Here is a 19,945-nt window from a genome sequence, read left to right as displayed (position 1 = left end):
ATATATATATATATATATACATACATATATATATATATATACATACATATATATATATATATATATATATGCACACACACTTACATACATATATATAAACAGATATAGAAGAATGTCAACATAAGAAAAAAAATAAAAATTTCCAACTGTGGAAAATTCTGCAAACATCCCCTAGTGCATAGCTGCCGGTCGCACACTTCCACTTTCAGTCATTCTCTGCAAGACCGTCTGTTCAATCCCTTCCCAGCCTGCCCAATCAGACAAGCAGCAAGTACAAGCTGGAAAACCAGAATTACTCAGGAGTGCATAGGTGACCAGGGTCATTGCAGACAGGAAATGGCCTCACCCATGGTACCACAAGACATGCAGTATCCGTTTCTCTAATTTTTCTATTTACTCATCATATAGGTTTTTTTGTGTGTGATTGCTGAGTCAGCATTCACAATGTTTTCCTGTTTATAGTATCTCATGTACAAGTTTTTGCAATCAAACTGTGTCAGGTAATTTATGGTATTTTACTCATTATCACAACCGTTTGCATGATAAGGAGTAGTGTGCTATTGCTTGTAGTATTTTTAACTTATATACATTTTGTATTATTTTACTTTATTAAAAAAAATGTTTACACAAAAACACTGCCGTTCACCTAGTTTTGGCTTTTATCGACTGTTTTGCTCTTTAAAGTTTTAAGATACAAATTTTGCAGTTTTTTTCTGCTGTTTTGGCTGTTTTAAAATTTTCACTACAGATTTTTAGCTTTTAGCTACAGCTTTGTTTTTTTGTAACTTTAAGTTACACTTTGCTTTGTAAAGCTTTTAATTTTTTTTTTTCCAATTTGAAATTTCAGCTATGTTTTTGCTCTTTTTAACATTTAGCTACTGTTGTGCTGGTTTAGCTTTTAGCTTCGATTTGCTCATTTTATAGCATCATTTCTACCGGCCAAGCTTCTTCCTTGTGCCCTACTTTGCAAGGATATTAAGTTTAAAACTGAGCACTGTGAAGGACATAGATCAACAATCTCTGCCAAGTCTGCTTCACACAAGAAAATAATTTGTTTCAGTAGCAACCAGTTTTCCAAATGCTAAAGGGAATGACACTAAATGTGCTGAACACATCTCAGAACAGTTTTACAGTTGCCCTGGAGGCAGACAAACATGAAGGTAGATCCTTTCAAAAAATGCCTGTCAATCAAATACAGCAGGAGACAAAAGCATACAGTAGCATGCACCAACCTAAATGTACAAACACGGTTTCTATATCTGATCACTACAACCTGCTGTTATAAGGCAGAGGGCTGTACAAATGTTGCTGCTTCTGTCTGTGTGCATGTGTGGTCATAGTATGACCAGTGATGGGAATAACGGAGTACAAATAAACGGCGTTACAAACGGCGTTATTTTTTTCATTAACGGGTACTCTAAGTCGTTACTATGTCTATCGTTACAACGCCGTTACCGTTACAACCACTAAATGGGGTACGTTATTTTGTCGTAAGCTGTTTGTTTACTTTTTTTCCTTGGTGAGGGTAGGAGGGAGGGGTGAAACAATCATATAAAGGATGATGATGATTGGCTAAGGTAGAGTAACAGGTAAAGAGAGGTAAGCCAGTCAGAGGTTTTGTTGTTCAGTTCACTCGCAAACCACACGCTGCAGCTCCAAATCTGAAAAGTTAGCAGAAGTCCTGCAGCAATGGCGAGTCCGGAGGGAAAGCTGGCGTTTTCAAAGTGGAAATACAGACACTACTTTACTCTCCTTGAGGTAAAAGGCAAGAACGTGAGTGTGAAGTGTACATTATGTCCCGGAGCGAAGTGTTTGTCTACGTCCGTCGTAAGCAACTCTAATCTGATGAAGCATCTCACAACTGCACATGGTTCAACAAAACTCGTGGCTAAAAACACTGCTGTTGACAGTACTGATGATGATAGCAGACCAGGTGTGGCTAACGTGAGCTCTGCTAACGAAGAAGAACGCGGAGCTACGCCGTCCAAGCAGTTAAAGGTGGATTTTTTTGCTCCAGCTTCACAGAAACTTGTGACGCAGAATGAACTAAACCGATTGATAGGCAGGTATGTTGTTGAAAACATGCTCCCATTATCAACAGTTGACTCAGACTCATTCAGAACCCTTATTGGCAAAATACCGGGGAGAGCAGGCGTCGGTCCTCCATGCAGAAAGACATTTTCTAAATACATAGATGCTGAGTACGCTAAAATGAATGCCGAGCTGAAGACTGGATTTGAAGAATTAGAATATGTCTCTACTACTGCAGACATTTGGACTGCACATAATAAAAGTTATCTTGGCGTAACTGCCCACTGGATACATCCACAAAGCATGGAACGAAGAAAAGCAGCCCTGGCATGCAGACGATTTAAAGGTCGTCATACACATGACAGTATTGCAACTGAGCTTGACAACATTCACTCATTCTATGGCATAACCCACAAAATAACATCAACTGTCACGGATAATGGCTCTAATTTTGTCAAAGCCTTCAAGAAGTACCAGCCTGTGGAGGATGATGAGTCTGATGATGATGAAGATGAGGTGACATTTGTGAACATTAATGATGTCTTGCAAAACAGTGTTGGTGATGATGATAATGATGATGTAATTACTTTGCCACCACATCAGAGATGTGCATCACACACTTTAAACCTTGTTTCATGTACTGATGTTGACAAGTGGATACTGTCAAGACCAGAAACAAAAGCAATATACAGGAGTGCTACAACCAAATGCACAGCTTTATGGAACAAGGCTAGCCGTTCAACTGTGGCTGCAGAGACTGTTGATGATGTAATCGCAAGGAAGCTGCTAGTCCCTTGCAGTACAAGATGGAACTCGTTTTATGATGCCCTTGCTCGCATCTGTGAGATCCCTATAGTTGCACTGAACACCATCTCTTCCGAGTTTGTTTTGAAAGCCATCACAGAACGGGAGCATCAGTTCCTCAAGGAATACTGTATGGTAATGAAGCCACTAACAGTAGCCTAAGACATACTTCAGGGAGAAGACAACTGTTTCCATGGCACACTCCTACCCACACTGGAGACATTGATGTTGAAGACCCTGGACCTGAAGAGTGGTCTGCAAATCCTCGTTGACCTTCCAGAGGCAATTGTTACAGTAAGAACTAATATATATTTTTAAACACATAATGAAAAGATACAATGTAAAATTAAATATATTTGTAAACTTACAATGTGTAATGCTGTGTGTGTGTGTGTATGGATAGTCAGTATAATATTTACTTTGTATATCATTGCAGGCTATCAAAACAAGATTTGCAGAGGTGCTGGAAAGTGAGAATGCCGTCTTGGCTGCTGTGACTCTGCCCAAGTTTAAACTACGTTGGCTGCGGATGCAGGACAGGAAGGACAAGGCCAAGGCAAGTCTGCTAGCAGAGTGCCGGAAAAGTGCTCAAAATGAAGACCAGCGAACAGGTACTACCATCACACCAGCATGCACTGAGTCAGCCATGGAGGATGAGTTCTTCTCCTTTGAGGATGAGGATGACACCTCTGCTACTGCTGAAAGCCAAGTTGCTGATTATTTCAAATCAGGAGCACAAGGGATGGACAGTCTTAATGGATTTCCACTTGTAAAGAAAATTTCACTCAAATACAATGCAGCCACTCCATCTAGTGCCCCTGTGGAAAGACTGTTTAGCTTAGGGAAGCTTGTCTTCACTCCAAAGAGGAACAGACTTTCTGACCAGAAGTTTGAAAGGCTTCTACTTCTAAGATACAATCACTGGTTTAAGGGGTAAGATGGTCAGCAGATGACTGGGTTGACTGAGTGGATAAATGAATCCATCTATGCATGGATAGTTTAGTAGCTAATGTTGGGTTTGTTCAGGTAATTCAGATTTTCAGTACTGTTTTAAAAGTACTTCGTATTGTTAAAATGGTTATTTTGTTTTTAAGAAAATACTTGAAGAACCAGTTGTGTGAGGGTTTGATTTTATTTTACACTACAGAGTTAAAACACTTATTTTAACTGTTTACTTTTATTTCTAAGAAAACACTTGAACAGTACAGTGTGTACATAAAGCTAAAAACACAATTGTTATGTTATTTTGTTAAACTGTATTTTTGTAATGAAGAAAAAACTTGAAGTATAGTATGTCAACCAGTCATGTTCTGTTGAGGTGCAGTAAGTATTAAAAGTTTTGTGTTAAGTACTTGTCTTTGCAATTCTACTTTAAATTCGTAGATATATCTCAACTTAAACCAAACAAACAAACAATAGTTACTTTAGTTACTTTCCCTGGTAACTAATTACTTTTATAGGGGAGTAATTCAGTTACTAACTCAGTTACTTTTTGGGAGAAGTAACTAGTAACTATAATTAATTACTTTTTAAAAGTAACATTCCCAACACTGAGTATGACCCTTACCAAACAATCTCTTAAACCACTGCACCAGTGTTAATAAAACATGAAGAAAGGATGTATTTGTATACATTATTAATTTCAGGAATCAACCCCAATGTATGCTGGTGAAGATTCTCAGTCATCCAGGACATGATGAATTCAAAAAAATGTTCAATACAAAAACAACTGGACTTTATTTGTAAATGGTAAATGGACTGTACTTATATAGCGCCTTTCTATCTTATTTCAAGATACTCAAGGCACTTTACACTACAATCTGTGCCTCATTTACCCATTCATACAGCACTCTACAAGATCTATACAAAGCTAATTGAACAAATCATTCTAAAGAGTCTAATTAGTGCTTTATCACATTCATACATTCATAAGAGGCTGTCAGCGAGGAAATCTACAAAACACACTAATAAACAGAAAAAGGACAACAGCAGACGTAAAAACATTGTCATCCCTTATGTTGCGGGTGTATCAGAGAAATTCAGAAGGATTTTCGACAAACACAACATCCCAGTACATTTCAAACCCAGCAGGACTCTCAGAAATAAGGCTGGTCCACCCTAAGGACAAAACACCAATACACAAACAGAGTGGTATAGTGTATGCGGTCCAATGCAGCGAGGACTGTCCAGACCTCTACATTGGGGAAACTAAACAGCCTCTTCACAGACGCATGGCTCAACACAGCTTTGTTTTTTTGTAACTTTAGAGCCACCTCCTCTGGACAAGGTTCAGCTGTTCACCTCCACCTCACAGATAAGGGACACTCTTTTGAGGACCAAAATGTGCACATTTTGGACCGAGAACACAGATGGTTTGACAGGGGGGTGAAGGAAGCAATTTATGTAAAAAGAGAAAAGCTGTCTCTTAACAGAGGAAGAGGCCTCAGATTTCCACTTTCAAAAACATATAATGCAACTTTAAAACAGATTCCCAGCCGGTTTTCACACCTGATTGGAACAGAGGGGCCTTGTCTGTGAATTGGAGGAACAAAGACCTACTGTTAAGGTGTTTAGGTGTGAACTGCCAATCTACATATGTGTGTGTGTCTTATCTCACTCAGCCTTATAACCTGAATCCCTCACTCACTGCTCTTTGAATTGAGAAAGCTCCTCGGATGAGAAGCGAAACGTCTTCCGTTACAAATAATGTCCAGTTGTTTTTGTATTGAATGTTTTTTGAACCCCAATATAAGACAGCTGTACCAGCCAGCAAACACAAATATGGTCATACCTGAATCAATTTTCCTGATATTGACTATACATTTGGTGTGGTAGTAGACAAATCTGATCCCCCACACAAATATTGAGCACTAAAAGATTATACAAGCTATTTTTTGCCATTAACTATTTGGAGTCAACTTCATGTTAGCAAGATAGCTCACAAACCACAGTACAAATTTTATTCAAACTTTAATAAAACGGTCATTGGATGGAACTCTACTACTGATTAATAACTTTGACAGTCAAGACAATTCAAGATGTCTACCACAGCAAACTAACCTTGGAAAACACAAAATGACTGTAAGGCAGTTAATTCTACAGGAAAAGGCCTAAAATCTGGTTTATTGTAGCTCAGATCTGTTCACATGCTCTACGTGTCACTCAAGATCGTTGCATTAAATTTAAGCATTAACTGTTGCAGCTAACCATGTTTGTCAAGTAGAAAAATATCTCACAAACCACTGAACATATTTTAATAAAACGCTCAAAAATACCTAATGGGTGTAGAACTCATTAACTTTTGGGGGGGGGGGAAAAACAATTAAAGATGCTGCTGCAGCTTATTAGTATTAGCCAACATATTTATGGTTATAGCTCTGTTAAAACTCTTAAGTGTGGGAACAATGACAGGCAAAGGTTGAGAGCTGGTTGACATGATGAAGAGAAGGAAGGTAGATGTTTTATGTGTCCAAGAGACCAAGCGAAAGGGCAGCAAGGCTCAAAGCATTGGAGCAGGGTTCAAACTGTTTTACCATGGTGTGGATAGAAAGAGAAATGGGGTAGGGGTAATCCTAAAGGAGGAGTTGGCAAAGAATGTAGTAGAAGTGAAGAGAGTGTCAGATAGGGTGATGTGTCTGAAGGTAGAAGTAGAAGGTCTGATGCTAAACATTGTCAGTGGTTATGCTCCACAGTTTGGATGTGATGTGGAGGAGAAAGATGATTTTTCGAAGGATATGGATGAAGTGATAGAGAGTATTCCCAGGGAGGAGAGAGTGGTGATCGGAGCAGACCTGAATAGACATGATGGTGAAGGAAACAGGGGGAATAAGGAAGTGATGGGTAGGTTTGGTGTCAAGAAAATAAACTAGAAAGGATAGATGGTGGTGGATGTTGCCAAGAGAATGGAAATGGTTGTAGTCAACACTTATTTCCAAAAGAGGGGGGAACATAGTGACCTAGAGTGGCGGAAGGACTATGCAGGTAGACTACATTCTGTGTAGAAGAGGAAACCTAAGGGAGGTTGGAGACTGAAATGTTGTGGCAGTGAAGAGTGTGGTCAGACAGCATTGGATGGTTGTGTGTAGAATGACTGTTGTTTTAAAAAAGAGAAAAAGAGTAAAATCAGAGAAGAAGACCAAATGATGGAAGCTGACAAAGGAAGAATGTTGTGAGAAATGCAGAGATGAGCTGTTAAAGGCTCTGGGTGGTAAGAAAGAGCTTCCAAATGACTGGACTACTACAGCAACAGTAATTAGAGAGACAGGTATGAAGGTACTTGGTGTGTCATCTGGACAGAGAATGGATGATAAGGAAACCTGGTGGTGAAATAGTGAAGTGGAGGAAGTTATTCAAAGAAAGAGGTTAGCCAAAAAGAAATATGACAGTGAGAGGACTGAAGAGAGGAGACAGGAATATAAGAAAATGGGACGTAGAGCAAAGAGGGAGGTAGCTAAGGTAAAGCAGAGGGTGTACAATAAGTTGTATGGGAGACTAGACATTTAAGAGGGCGAGAAGGACTTGTACCACCGATTGGTGAGACAGGGGGATCAGGCTGGAAAGAATGTGCATCAGGTTAGGCTTGTTAAAGATAGGAATGGTAATGTTCTAACAAGTGAGGAGAGTGTGACGGGAAGATGGAAGGAGTACTTTGAGGAGCTAATGAATGAAGAGAATGAAAGAGAAAGAAGAGTAGAGGCCATAGAAACTGTGGACCAGGAAGTGGGAGAGATTAGTGAGGGTGAAGTCTGGAAAGCTCTGAAAAGAATGAAGAAAGGGAAGGCAGTAGGACCTGATGACATACCAATGGAGGTTTGGAAATGTCTTGGAGAGATGGCAGTGAAGTTTTTGACTCAAAAATTCAATGGCATATTTGAGGGTGAGAAAATGCCTGAGGAATGGAGAAGAAGCAAGCTGGTGCCAATTTTTAAGAACAAGGATTATGTACAGAGTTGTAGCAACTACAAGGGAATTAAGTTAATGAGCCACACAATGAAGATCTGGGAAAAAGTTGCGGAAGCAAGACTTAGACGAGAGGTGACCACTTGTTAGCAGCAGTATGGTTTCATGCCAAGAAAGAGCACTGCATATGCCATCTTTGTTTTGCGGATGCTGATGGAGAAATACAGAGAAGGTCAAAAAGAACTCCATTGTGTTTGTGGATTTAGAAAAAGAATATGACAGGGTGCTGAGGGAGGAGGTGTGGTATTGCATAAGGAAATCTGGAGTGGCAGAGAAGTATGTTATACTGGTAACAGGACATGTATGAGGACAGCAGGACATGTATGAGGGCAGCAGGACAGTGGTGAGATGTTCTGTAGGGGTGACAGATAGCTTCAAGTTGGAGGTGGGAGTGCATCAAGGATCAGCTCTGAGCCCCTTCTTGTTTGCTCTGGTAATGGACCGACCAACAGATGAGGTCAGGCAGGAATCCCCATGGACTATGATGTTTGCAAATCACATTGTGATCTGTGGTGAGAACAGGGAACAGGTGAAAGAGAACTTGGAAAGGTGGAGGTATGCACTTGAAAGAAGAGGACTGAAAGTCAGCTGTAGTAAGACAGAGTACATGTGTGTGAATGAGAGGGAGACCGGTGAAATAGTGAGGCTACAAGGAGCAGAGGTCACAAAGATGCAGGACTTCAAGAACTTGGGGTCCACTGTCCAGGAAAATGGGGATGGAGTGTGTTAAAGAAGTGAATAATAGAGTCCAGGCAGGATGGAGTGGGTGGAGACAAGTTTCAGGAGTGATTTGCGACAAAAGGGTGTCAGAAAAGGTCAAAGAAAAAGCTTACAGGACGGTTGTGAGACCAGCTATGTTGTATGGTCTGGAGACAGAGACATGGACAAAAAGACCGGAGAAAGAACTGAAAGTGGCAAAAATTAAGATGTTGAGGTTTTCCTTAGGAGTGACAAGGATGGATAGGATTAAGAATGAGATCATCAGAGGTACAGCACAGGTTGAACAACTGGGAGATAAAGTTAGAGAGGCCGGACCAAGATGGTTTGGACATGTCCAGAGGGGGGACAGTGGTTTGTACATATCCAGAGGAGGGACATTGGGTATAATGGGAGAAGGATGTTAGAAATGCAGCTGCCAGGAAAAAGACAAAAGAGGAGATATATGGATGCAGTTAGAGAGGACATGGAGGTAGTTGGAGTGAGGACAGAGGATGCAGAGGAGGACAGAGGATGCAGAGGACAGAGTGAGATGGAGGAGGATGACTCGCTGTGGAGGCCCCTGAAGAGGGAGAAGTTGAAAGAAGACGAATAATTTTAGTCACTGAGCTAAAGTTTGGTGTGATTGTAGCTAAGATTCATTCACAACACAAACTTTGAGCATATTTCACAATAATTCATGAGACTGCACATAATGTTCTCGACATAGGATGGTCTTAATTTTAAACTCTGGCTTGAATGAAGTCAGCAAAATGCATTCCTTCAGGAAATTCAACTAAAACAACCCCTTCTGGCTTCAAGCAGCAATGTGAGCATCTAATCCAGTCCACTAAATGAAGCCCTTTGGAGAAAAATGTATTTACAACTCCTCCCCAATGGGCTCACAGTACTGTAAACACAGGCTGCAAGATTTTCCACTGCATTTCTCTCAACCACCTATTTCCATTTACTTCAAAAGGGCCCAGAGTGGAGGAGTGCACACTTCAGCTTGAGGCTGGGCAGAGAAATCCTCAGGAAGCTTCTGTAGCAAACTCAACAAGAACAAAACCAGAAGCTTACATCAGAAGAAACAAACACTACAGCAGGAAAAACCAAGATAAACTTATACAATGAACATTTAAAAGAGGCCAAGGGAGAAAGACCATTTTGATTTTTCATTATCTGTAAGCCATAATCATTAAAATTATAAGAAATCAAAGCTTGAAGTATTTCACTCTATGTGTAATAAATCTATGTAATATGAGTTTCACTGACTGAAATGATGACAAAAAAATAAACTTTTTCATGATATTCTATTTTTTGAAATACACCTGTATGTGTTGGGGATCACGCTTAGCTATTAGCACACAAAATGTTATTTCATTATCTTTAATTAGTATATTTTTTCTTAGTTTTGTGTTTACTTAGTTTGTTGGAGTGTGTGTTGTGAATTAAGATACTACCTAACAAAATTTGAACTCAATATCTGCAAAACTGACCATCACTGACATTTTTGTGTGGGTTAATGTTGATAAAATGTGGTGGCCATTTTGAACTGGAATCTCTCCAACAGTTAATCAGATGTAAATGTTGGGCCCATCATTACTTTCTGAGTTTCATTAAAAACTGTTCAGTGGTTCATGAGATATTTTGTTAAGAGACAGACACACACAGGTAAAAACAATCATCTTTTCTTCTGCAGTCAATAATTAAACTGTAGCAATGATTGTTTGTCTTAATCAAACTCACACAAAGAAAGTATAAATAAATAATAAAATGAGTTTCAAATCCTGATGTCACATCCGCTGATGTAAGACACATCTTCCTGTTCTCCACCCCATCCTCATCATCCTTCATAAAAGTTCTACAAAGACCAAACAACACAGTAAACTAGCACGGCCTTGTAAAACAAACAAACACACACATGCAAGCAGGCACATGGTAACACACTCACATTCCAGAGCAAGGGTGCTTTAACACACCCTCTGGAGTCTTGCTCTTTGATGTGAGTGTGGGAAAGCTCAAGGGAATGGGCTGGGGGGGTGGGGGCTGAAAAGGACAGAGTGGGAAGAGGAGCAATAACAAAAGACATGGGGTGCATATGTGTGTGAGTGTGTGCACTGGTGACAGGTCAGTGTGTGTAAACAGCATGGAGACATGCAGACACTTGCACAGAGAACATGATAATTAGCAGACTGATACGAGATCCGATTGAGATAAACTGATTCGCCACTAAAAGAAGAAAAAAAAGGCCACAAAGAAACTTCCACTTCTTCACCTTAGAGACATGAAGTGCTGTTATACTGTTTACAGCACATTCTACAAGGCTCTAAAGATTAATTTGTAGGCCTAAGAGGAGACATTTGAATGCAGTTAGATATGAGGACAGAGTGAGGACAGAGTGAGGACAGAGGATGCAGAGGACAGAGTAGCTATGTTTACATGGACATAATTTGTGATCAGAACTAAACGGGTGGTTTACGCCGATTCATAACCCGAACGGTGCACATGTAAACACTTGATCTGTTCGTTTTTATCTGATGGTGAAAAACTGACCTGACTGCACATGTGCGACTTTGCCATTTTCACCTGGCTAATGCTAATAACATTAGCATGTCGAGGAAGCAAAACTGGTGCGAGACACTGAGCGACACAACATTTCTACTAAAAACTTTGAAGGAGCTCAAAATGATATGTACTACCTGTAGCTCAGTCAGAGAGTGCAGTAACATCTCCACCATCATTAAAACCTGTTGCAGTTCAATTTTTGTTGCTCAGGTTTGTTTACGTTCATCCCGGAAGTAAACCGGAAGTAGAACTTCTTCTGTTTTTTTTTAAAGGAGTGTTTACCACTCTGCACATGTCAGTACTTCTGTTCAGAACAAAGCCTGTTGCATGTAAACGCTCGTCATGAACAGATTATGTCCATGTAAACAATACATTTGAATGATTTAATCTGAAAACATTTCAATCCGGTCAAAAAAATGTATGCATGTAAACAGAGGTAATGAGAGGGAGGATGATGACTCGCTGTGGAAACCCCTGAAGAGGGAAAGCCAAATAAAGAAGAATATATCCAGAAGACAGACAGTAGTAAAGGGAAGGTTCAGTACAACAATAGTTTAGGTATCTTGATGTTGTGTATAAATGTTATGAGCATTTAGTATCTTGCCTGTTCTAGATAGCTGTTTGAAATGAGCTAATGGCTAGCTTGAGAATGGTACAGACCAAAGTGGATTACTGTTATCTAACGTCAACCTCACAAGTTTTAAAGGTTTTGTAAACCTTCGTGTCAGTTCCTCCTAATTTTAAGCTATGCTATTATTATTTAAAAAAAAAAAAACATTGATATTCCTGCAGGACTAGTTGCTGCCTCTGGTACTTGCTCCTGCAAGTAAATTATTCTGCAGATGGAAAGGATGAGCATTTTAAGTAAAACAGTCTTAGATTGGATTTTTTTTCCCTCAAATCTTTGACCATCCGTCTCACCTTTATGAACCAAAGGCTTCGAGTACAGATATGCTACTGCTAATCTTGCTCGCTGGTGAGCTTTATGTTTCTTTATTTTCACATGTGTAATAGATCAACATGAAGGAGAGTTCAGATTCTCAGAGTAAATTTGAGTTCACCCGTGACAAAAGTTTCCAGTTAACAATAATTTCAAAAACAGACAGTGGGACCCTCCAAGTTGTTTTTCATACCGACTGGAAAATCACCATCAGGAACCATCTTAGCATCTTAACAAAAGAAATATTTGAAAATCGCTTCCTGTATGTATAAAAAAAAAAGCCTGCGTAAAACAAAAAGACTGATGGAAAGCTTTATTAAACAGGGTTCTCATGAACATCTGTGAAATCTTTCACATTGGAGTTGTTCTAGAACCAAATTTAGTCTTAGCTGCACTTGGACTAGCACTTAGCTCTTCAAATCAGTCAAAATAAACTGTTTTAAAAATTGGGTCGTTCCAAGAGCTATTTCACAGGTAATATGTTTCTTGGTAGTTTGCATGTTCTCTCCGTGCATGCGTGGGTTTTCTCTGGGTACTCCGGTTTCCTCCCACAGACCAAAAACATGTATGTTAGACTGATTGGTAACTCTAAATTGTCCCTAGGTGTGAGTGAGAGAGTGATTGGTTGTTTGTCTTGTTTGTCTCTATGTGGCCCTGTGATAGACTTGCGACCCGTCCAGGGTGTACCCCGCCCCTCGCACAGTGATTGCTGGACATGGGCACCGGCGACCCCCGTGACCCAAAATGGAAGAAGCGGGTAAAGATAATGGATGGATGGATGTTTCTTGTTTATAACCTTTCTTCTAAACCCTATGAAGTCAAAGTTTTTTTATTGATTTTTTTTCCCTTTTTAAAAAAAAACACACACAAAACATACAACAAAATAACAAAATCCCCTCCCACACCAGATCAGCCACACAGACATGAACATGTTAAACAGGCACTGACATATTTTGAACATAAGATACAAAAGGCTGCCAAGTGTCCCAAAACCTCTTAACCGAACCTTTCAAAGTGTATCTGATCTTTTCCAGATGAACATGATACATGGCTTCTCTTATCCAGTGTTCATATGCCGAGAATGCAGCTCTTTCCATCTGCATAAAATAAGTCTACTGGCTAGAAGAAAGCCAAAAGCAATCATATTCCTCTTGCACTTGCTGAAGTTTTTTTTTTTTACTTAGGCCACCCCAAACAATGAAATGAATGGTGACGGTGCAGTTTTTCCACATATCCAGAGAAAGTATCAAAAATGGATTTCCAATAGATCTTTGGACAAGTCCAGATTGTATGCAAGAGTGTAGCTGGAGTTTTGTTTACAACGGTTACATGCAGGGTCCAGGTCGGCTTTGATTTTGGAGAGCTTGTCTTTGGACAAATGCAGCCGGTGCATCATTTTGAATTGAATTCCAGCATGTCTCAAGACAGACTGAAGATGAATAAATATTCTTAATGATCTTTCTCCAGACTGAGTTTGATATGGATTCCTACAAGTCCATTTCCCATTTCAGTTTAAGGGAGTCCAAACTGGTCTCATGGTATGAGCTGAGCAGTGTATAGATCTTGCTGAGGACCCCCTTAATGCCAGACCTGCACTTCAAAATCTTGACCACAAAATGTTTAGAGGGTAAATGGACTGTACTTATATAGTGCCTTTCTATCTTATTTCAAGATACTCAAAGCACTTTACACTACAATCTGTGTCCTCATTTACCCATTCATACAGCATTCTACTAGATATCTACAAAGCTAATTGAACAAATCATTCTAAAGAGACTAATCAGTGCTTTAGATCACATTCATACACTGATGGGACACATCAGAGGCTATGAGGGGTTCAGTGTCTTGCCCAGGGACACTTCAGCATGTGACTGCTGGTGGATTCGAACCCCCAACTCTCGCATTGGAGGACGACTGCTCTAACCACTCAGCCACAGTCGCCCCTGTTTAGAGGGGTACCAAGGAAAACAATTACTGTAGAGTTAGACCTCACAAAATGTCTCAGTTGCAGAAAGATCTAAGTACTACTTAACACCTAGTTAGAGGTTGGAAGAAGAAAAAAGAAAAATTAGGAAAGCAAAGTTTAACAATATTCAGAGGTTAAGAAAAGTGAGCAGAAACTGAGGGTCCATCTGAAAGAATGTGCCAGAGCTGCTGGCCTGACCTCTCCAGACTGTCTGACTCAGCACAGCCTCCACATTTGCATTCTTGTTTTGTGAACTCGCCACAGTGCAGGAGCTGGTTGTGCCCTAAGGATTTTTTGTAACCTCAGACTATAAAGTCACATACACACTGGTGCCCTCGTAGTGTGAAATGCACACACACACACCCTTATAAGCACACAAGCAAACAGTGAGCTCTGAGGTCCCAGCAGTCAAACTCAGGCTGTGTTCACATTGCAGGTAAATGCAGCCAAACTCCCATTGTATGCCCATACACAACCCATGTTGGAGTTTTTTATGACAGTCTGAACATGACAACTACATATTTTTAAAATCCGACTCAAGTCTTTCATATGTGGTATTAAATCTCATATGTACACATACAGTCTGAACGGTAATCCCTTCAACCTTTGCATCAGTGAGGTAGAGAGATCAATCCAAGTATTATTAATATTGATACAAAACTTGTGCTGTTTAAATCTTAGAACTACACGTGTCTTCAAGTACAGAACAGAGGTCCAGTTGCGTCATTCTTTTTTCTTTCAGTTTGTTAGGCCTGGGTGGATTCAACTGCATCACATGATACTAAAGTTAGTGTTGAACTGTATCTGTATTAAGAGGATTGTTGTTTCGATCTTCAGTATGTCCTTCCTGTTCAGAAATGCAATGCAACCTCGGGGGAACCGGCAAGAGGCCAGACCAAATACATAAACACAGAACAAAACAAGCATGGTCAACAATTTAATCAGTTTTGACTGCACTACAATTTCAGAATTGATACACACATGCTAACATCCATATTTACTTCCTGTGTGTGACATCACATCTTCTATGAGCGTGCAGGTCACATCAGGACCATAGAGTGTTCACAACAAAGTCTGATAGAGGTCACACTTAAATTATAATCCATAAAACACACATAAAACTAGATATGAGCAAAGAATGGGAGTTGAGCATTAAGAGCTGCAGTGTGAACGCAGCGTGAGTGTCTGAAGAGCAACTGAGTAAGTCTTTGAAACGCACGGAGCTCCATCTCTCATGAAACCCACTGACCCTGGGGAAAAAGATGGAATTTATGTATTATTTTGTTTGTTTTGTCTGAAACAACTCTTGCCTTGTCGATAAGGTGAATTTGTTGGACTATGAGACTGTGGATGCTTCTCCTTTTGTTTGGATGTAAGAATTACAAACAGGTCTCTCTTGTAAATGAGTCCTCGCGACTCAATGTGACTAACCTGTATAAATAAAGCTTGAATTGAATGAATGAAAAAAAAAGAATGAATTTAACTTTACCTAAATAAAATCAATTATTAACAAAGTTGTAGCATTTCTTAAACAAATGCACATCACCCACCACCTTTCATGGCAGAAACTTAAACGTACATCATGATATGCTGGGAAATGTTAAAAGTTTTGGCTGTTATGGTCAAATCTTGAAAGTAAAAATATGCATATACAACAGGGATGTTAGTGTAAACACGTGTTGGGGATGAGTTTTATCTACTTCCACACCAAATTTGATATCAGTAGCTGTAAAACTGAGTTGGTAACAGACAGACCAGGAACATCATCATGTGCCTTCATCTTTCAGCAGTGAGGAATTTTACATCAAACCTCCTGCCAAATAGCAAAAAAATATATAAATGAATAAAAAGCTCACACAGACAAACTATATTTCAAGGCTAATTCATGCAGTGAAGTGTACACATGCAACCACAACAGCAAACAGTCTTTTTCTCATCCGCTGGCCCTCTTTTATTCAATGTTTGTATTTTCACAACCATTAACGTATAACGTATATCATTAACATATATCTTAGATCCTTATTAACTTTTCTTTTTATAATTTATATTTTGCTATTTTTGGTTGTAACTGGGACCTTGTGTACATAATTTTGTTCTACCTCATGTACCACATGTTGGAAATGACAATAAAGTTGACTTGAACATGAACTTGGCCACTTCTATGACCTCACATGTCAGCTGTGTCTGCACACCCCTGCACCCACACACCCTACCATGAGGGGGGGGGGGGGGGGGTTATATCTGGAATTATCTCTGCCTGGAGCAATCCCTCTGATTTCAGAAAAAAATGAAGAAGGAAAAAAGTGGTACAGAGCAGGTGGAGGTGAATGTCAGGAGGGGTGGGGGTGAGGATTTGGATCTGGTACCACAACACACAATCCTGTGATGATGATGGACAGGTGGGGGTTATAGGAGGGGTGACAGGCTACATCTGGCCACGTGAGTTTTTTCTTTGCCTCTCAGAGACTGAGGGGACAAAACGAAGGTTGGGGTCAAGAGAGGGAATGACTGTGAAAGAATCAAAAGTAACATTTAAATGTTGTAGCTTACACTCTCTGACATCATCAAAGTGGAAGACTTTCCAGAAGAGTCAGGGGAAATCCCACATTCCTGCCAACTTCTGAAGAGTTTCAAAGTGGCATGCTCAGTCATTCATGATCAGATGGAGTCAGGATGCAACAATAACTGATTACTCTGAATCTCTCAACAAGGTGCTTTAAAATGTTGTAAGTTAACAACCTTCATTCCAGTGGGTCACTCCACTGGAACCACTCTTGTCTAAACGACATTAAAGTCTGGTTAAAACTAAATTTCCTGAATCAAAATGAAAATAAAACTGAAGTCATCAGCTTTGGTAAATTTAACACCCCTTGACACTTTTTGCCTCTTGGCTTCATACAGCCACTCCACTGTCAGGAATCTGGAAGTTATTTTTGATAGTGCTTTTAAATTAGACAAACAGATAAATGCAGTTTCTCATTACCAAGGTGAAGCCTTGTCCTTGAAATGGTGATTCATGCTTTTATTAGCTCTCATTTGGTCTACTGTAATGCTCTGTATGTTGGTTTAGATAAATTAATTATGATTAATTGTCTGTTACAGGGGCAGCACGGTGGCACAACTGATAGAGCTGCTGCCTCTCAACAAGCAGGTCCCCGGTTCAAATCCCGGTCCGGAGGCCTTTCTGAGTGGAGTTTGCATGTTCTCTCCGTGCATGTGTGGGTTTTCTCCGGGTGCTCCGGTTTCTTCCCTCTAAATTGTCCCTAGGTGTGAGTGAGAGAGTGAATGGTTGTTTGTCTCTATATGTCCCTGTGATGGACTGGAGACCTGTCCAGGGTGTACCCCGCCCCTCGCAGTGACTGCTGGACATGGGCCCCAGCGACCCCTGTGATCCAAAATGGAAGAAGCGGGTAAAAGATAACGGATGGATAGATGGATGGATGTTACAGATTTTAATAAAACTTTCAAAGAGAAATCGTTGGATGAACGTCTACAGCTGCTTGATGTTAGGAGCCCAGGCAGTTCTAAATAACTGCCGTAGCTAATCAACATTACCAAACAACAAATAGCTAAACTTGGCCAGTTTACATACATTAAGCTCAATTGAGTCATCCTTCACACATTCTCTGAGTCCCAACAGATTTTCAGAAATCTTAAAGTATCACACATGGCAATAAAATGTAGCTTGGTTCAAGTTTTAGCTACCATTCTGCTACTTTAACCGCTTAAATGTTTTACTAATTTTATCATTTAAAAACTGTTCTGCTAATTTAAGCTTTTGGCTATAAATTTTCTGCTTTTAGCTTTCAGCAAATGTTTTGCTACATTTAGGTTCTAACAAGTTAATATACTTTAAGCATTTAGCTACTATTCTGCTACCTTGGGCTTTTAGCTGAATATTTTCTAATTTTCGCTTTTAGGTTTTGCAACTGTTAGCTTTCAGCTATGGTTTTACTACTTTTAGCTTTTAGTTACAGTTTTGCTACTTTAAACTTTTAGCTAATGTTTAACTACTTTAAGCTAGATTTTTGTTAGTTTAGCTTTTAAGTCCAGTTTTAAGTCCAGTTTGTATTGAACGTTTTTTTAATTTAGATTTTAAGGTTTAGTTTTTTCTTTGGTTTTGTTCATTTCAGCTCCCACCTTATAGCTTTGGCTTTACAAATGCTAGTTTCATTCTGCTTGTTTTATCCTTAACTATACAGTTTCAGCTTCTTAATCAAATTTCAGCAGTTATTGGGCATTTGCCTTCACTGTAGTTTTACAGAAAATACTATGGTAGTTACCTAGTTTAGATATGTTTTTGTTTGTACAAATTTTGTTATTTTGAAAATTAAATTTCCTTATAATGCAGTCTCAGTGTCATATCTAGCACACAAATGAAAACACTTCAGTTTCACAGAAGCACATGTGAGCTGCATGCTATAAGAGGGGACTGACCCTGAATGCACTGCAGAGAGCCATCCTCCGCTCGGATGGTAAACGTCTCCCCTGGGTTCACCTGCACCAAAATCACCTGTGCAAACACACACAAAAACACACACGTCATTGACAATCGGGAAACACAACAGGACAGACACTGGTGGACACTGCTGGTCACTGGTGAACACTGAGCATCAGCTCAGAGCAGGGCGTTCACACAAGGTTCACATGCAGCTAATGGTGAGACACAGCTTGACAGTGCTCATCTTTAAACTGAACAGGGAAGAAGAAATCCAGTGTGCGCACGCTCACACACACACACACACACACACACACACAGAGGGGCATATAGCACAATCCATCAGACAGGTTAGCAGCGTTGATGCTCCTTACCGTCATACTCTCCGTGTACCAGTTGTTCAGAGTGTACACGTGGTTGTAAACATGAAACAGATGACCCTCCATTGCGCACACACACACACACACACACACACACACACACACACACAGAAACGTACATGCATGCACTCAGCAGCACAGCTGTCTACACTCCACAGTTGCAATGCTGTGAGAGCCTCATCTCGTGTTCCTGTCGTCTCTGCATCTTCTCCCAGCCCAGCGCTAACATGCTCCTCTACCGTAGACACACACACTCCCTGCTCTGTCTGCTTCAGCGACTGCTGTTGCTATGGAAACCCCAGCATAACACATGGTGACCCAAGGACTAAGAAACCCTCTATGTGAGATCATATTCAGTGTGTGGGAAGAGGGATTCCTCACACCAGAGGAAATTCAGCTGCATGCACAATAACTTAACGCCACTGATATTTTTGAACGCTAATAGAATAGAATGTGCAAGACCTGTTTAAAATGTTGTTAATGACTTGCAGCCAACTCTGTCCATTTGAGCCAACTCAGTCCAAGATGGCCACTACAGCCCACTGACTGAAAACACAAGTATGGCCATTAGACAGAGACGTGTAAAGATTTTGAGCTTACACTTGTTGTGGTTTAGCTAAGAGTCATTTGCAACACAAACATCGAGTGCTACACACTGTGCAAGATCTTTGATGAAACTTTTATCTCTTGGCCTGAGTGTTTTGCAGCGAGAGCTGAAGTTAAAAATGTTTGGTCAGGTAAACACAAATGGAGAGTAAAGCTTATAAACACGGAAGCAGACAAACTATTAGGTATGTTCTTAGACTCAACACAGACACTAGAGCGTCCACACAGATGTGAAGAGGACGGGAGACACAATCATACTCACAAAAACACACACACACACATTAAGACTGACCAAAAGGGACAAAACGACACACAAATGCTGATTCAAGTCTGCAGAATTATCACTCTGGTTTTCTGATTCTACACTAGAAACAACTTTAAAATGCAGGGTGTTATAAGGAAAAGAGCTCTCGAACTAAAACAAAAAAAAACTAACTGTTGCAGTCAGAACACTCCCAACAATTAGTCCCAACATCATTAAACTCTACTCAAGTGACTGTATATATATATATATAGACCCAGAGACAAATTTCAGTCATAATACTAAACCACACTGT

The sequence above is a fragment of the Nematolebias whitei genome, chromosome 21 (assembly GCF_014905685.2).
Source record: "Nematolebias whitei isolate Nwh7 chromosome 21, NemWhi1, whole genome shotgun sequence".
Classification (NCBI taxonomy): domain Eukaryota; kingdom Metazoa; phylum Chordata; class Actinopteri; order Cyprinodontiformes; family Rivulidae; genus Nematolebias; species Nematolebias whitei.
This window is presented reverse-complemented; position numbering follows the sequence as displayed.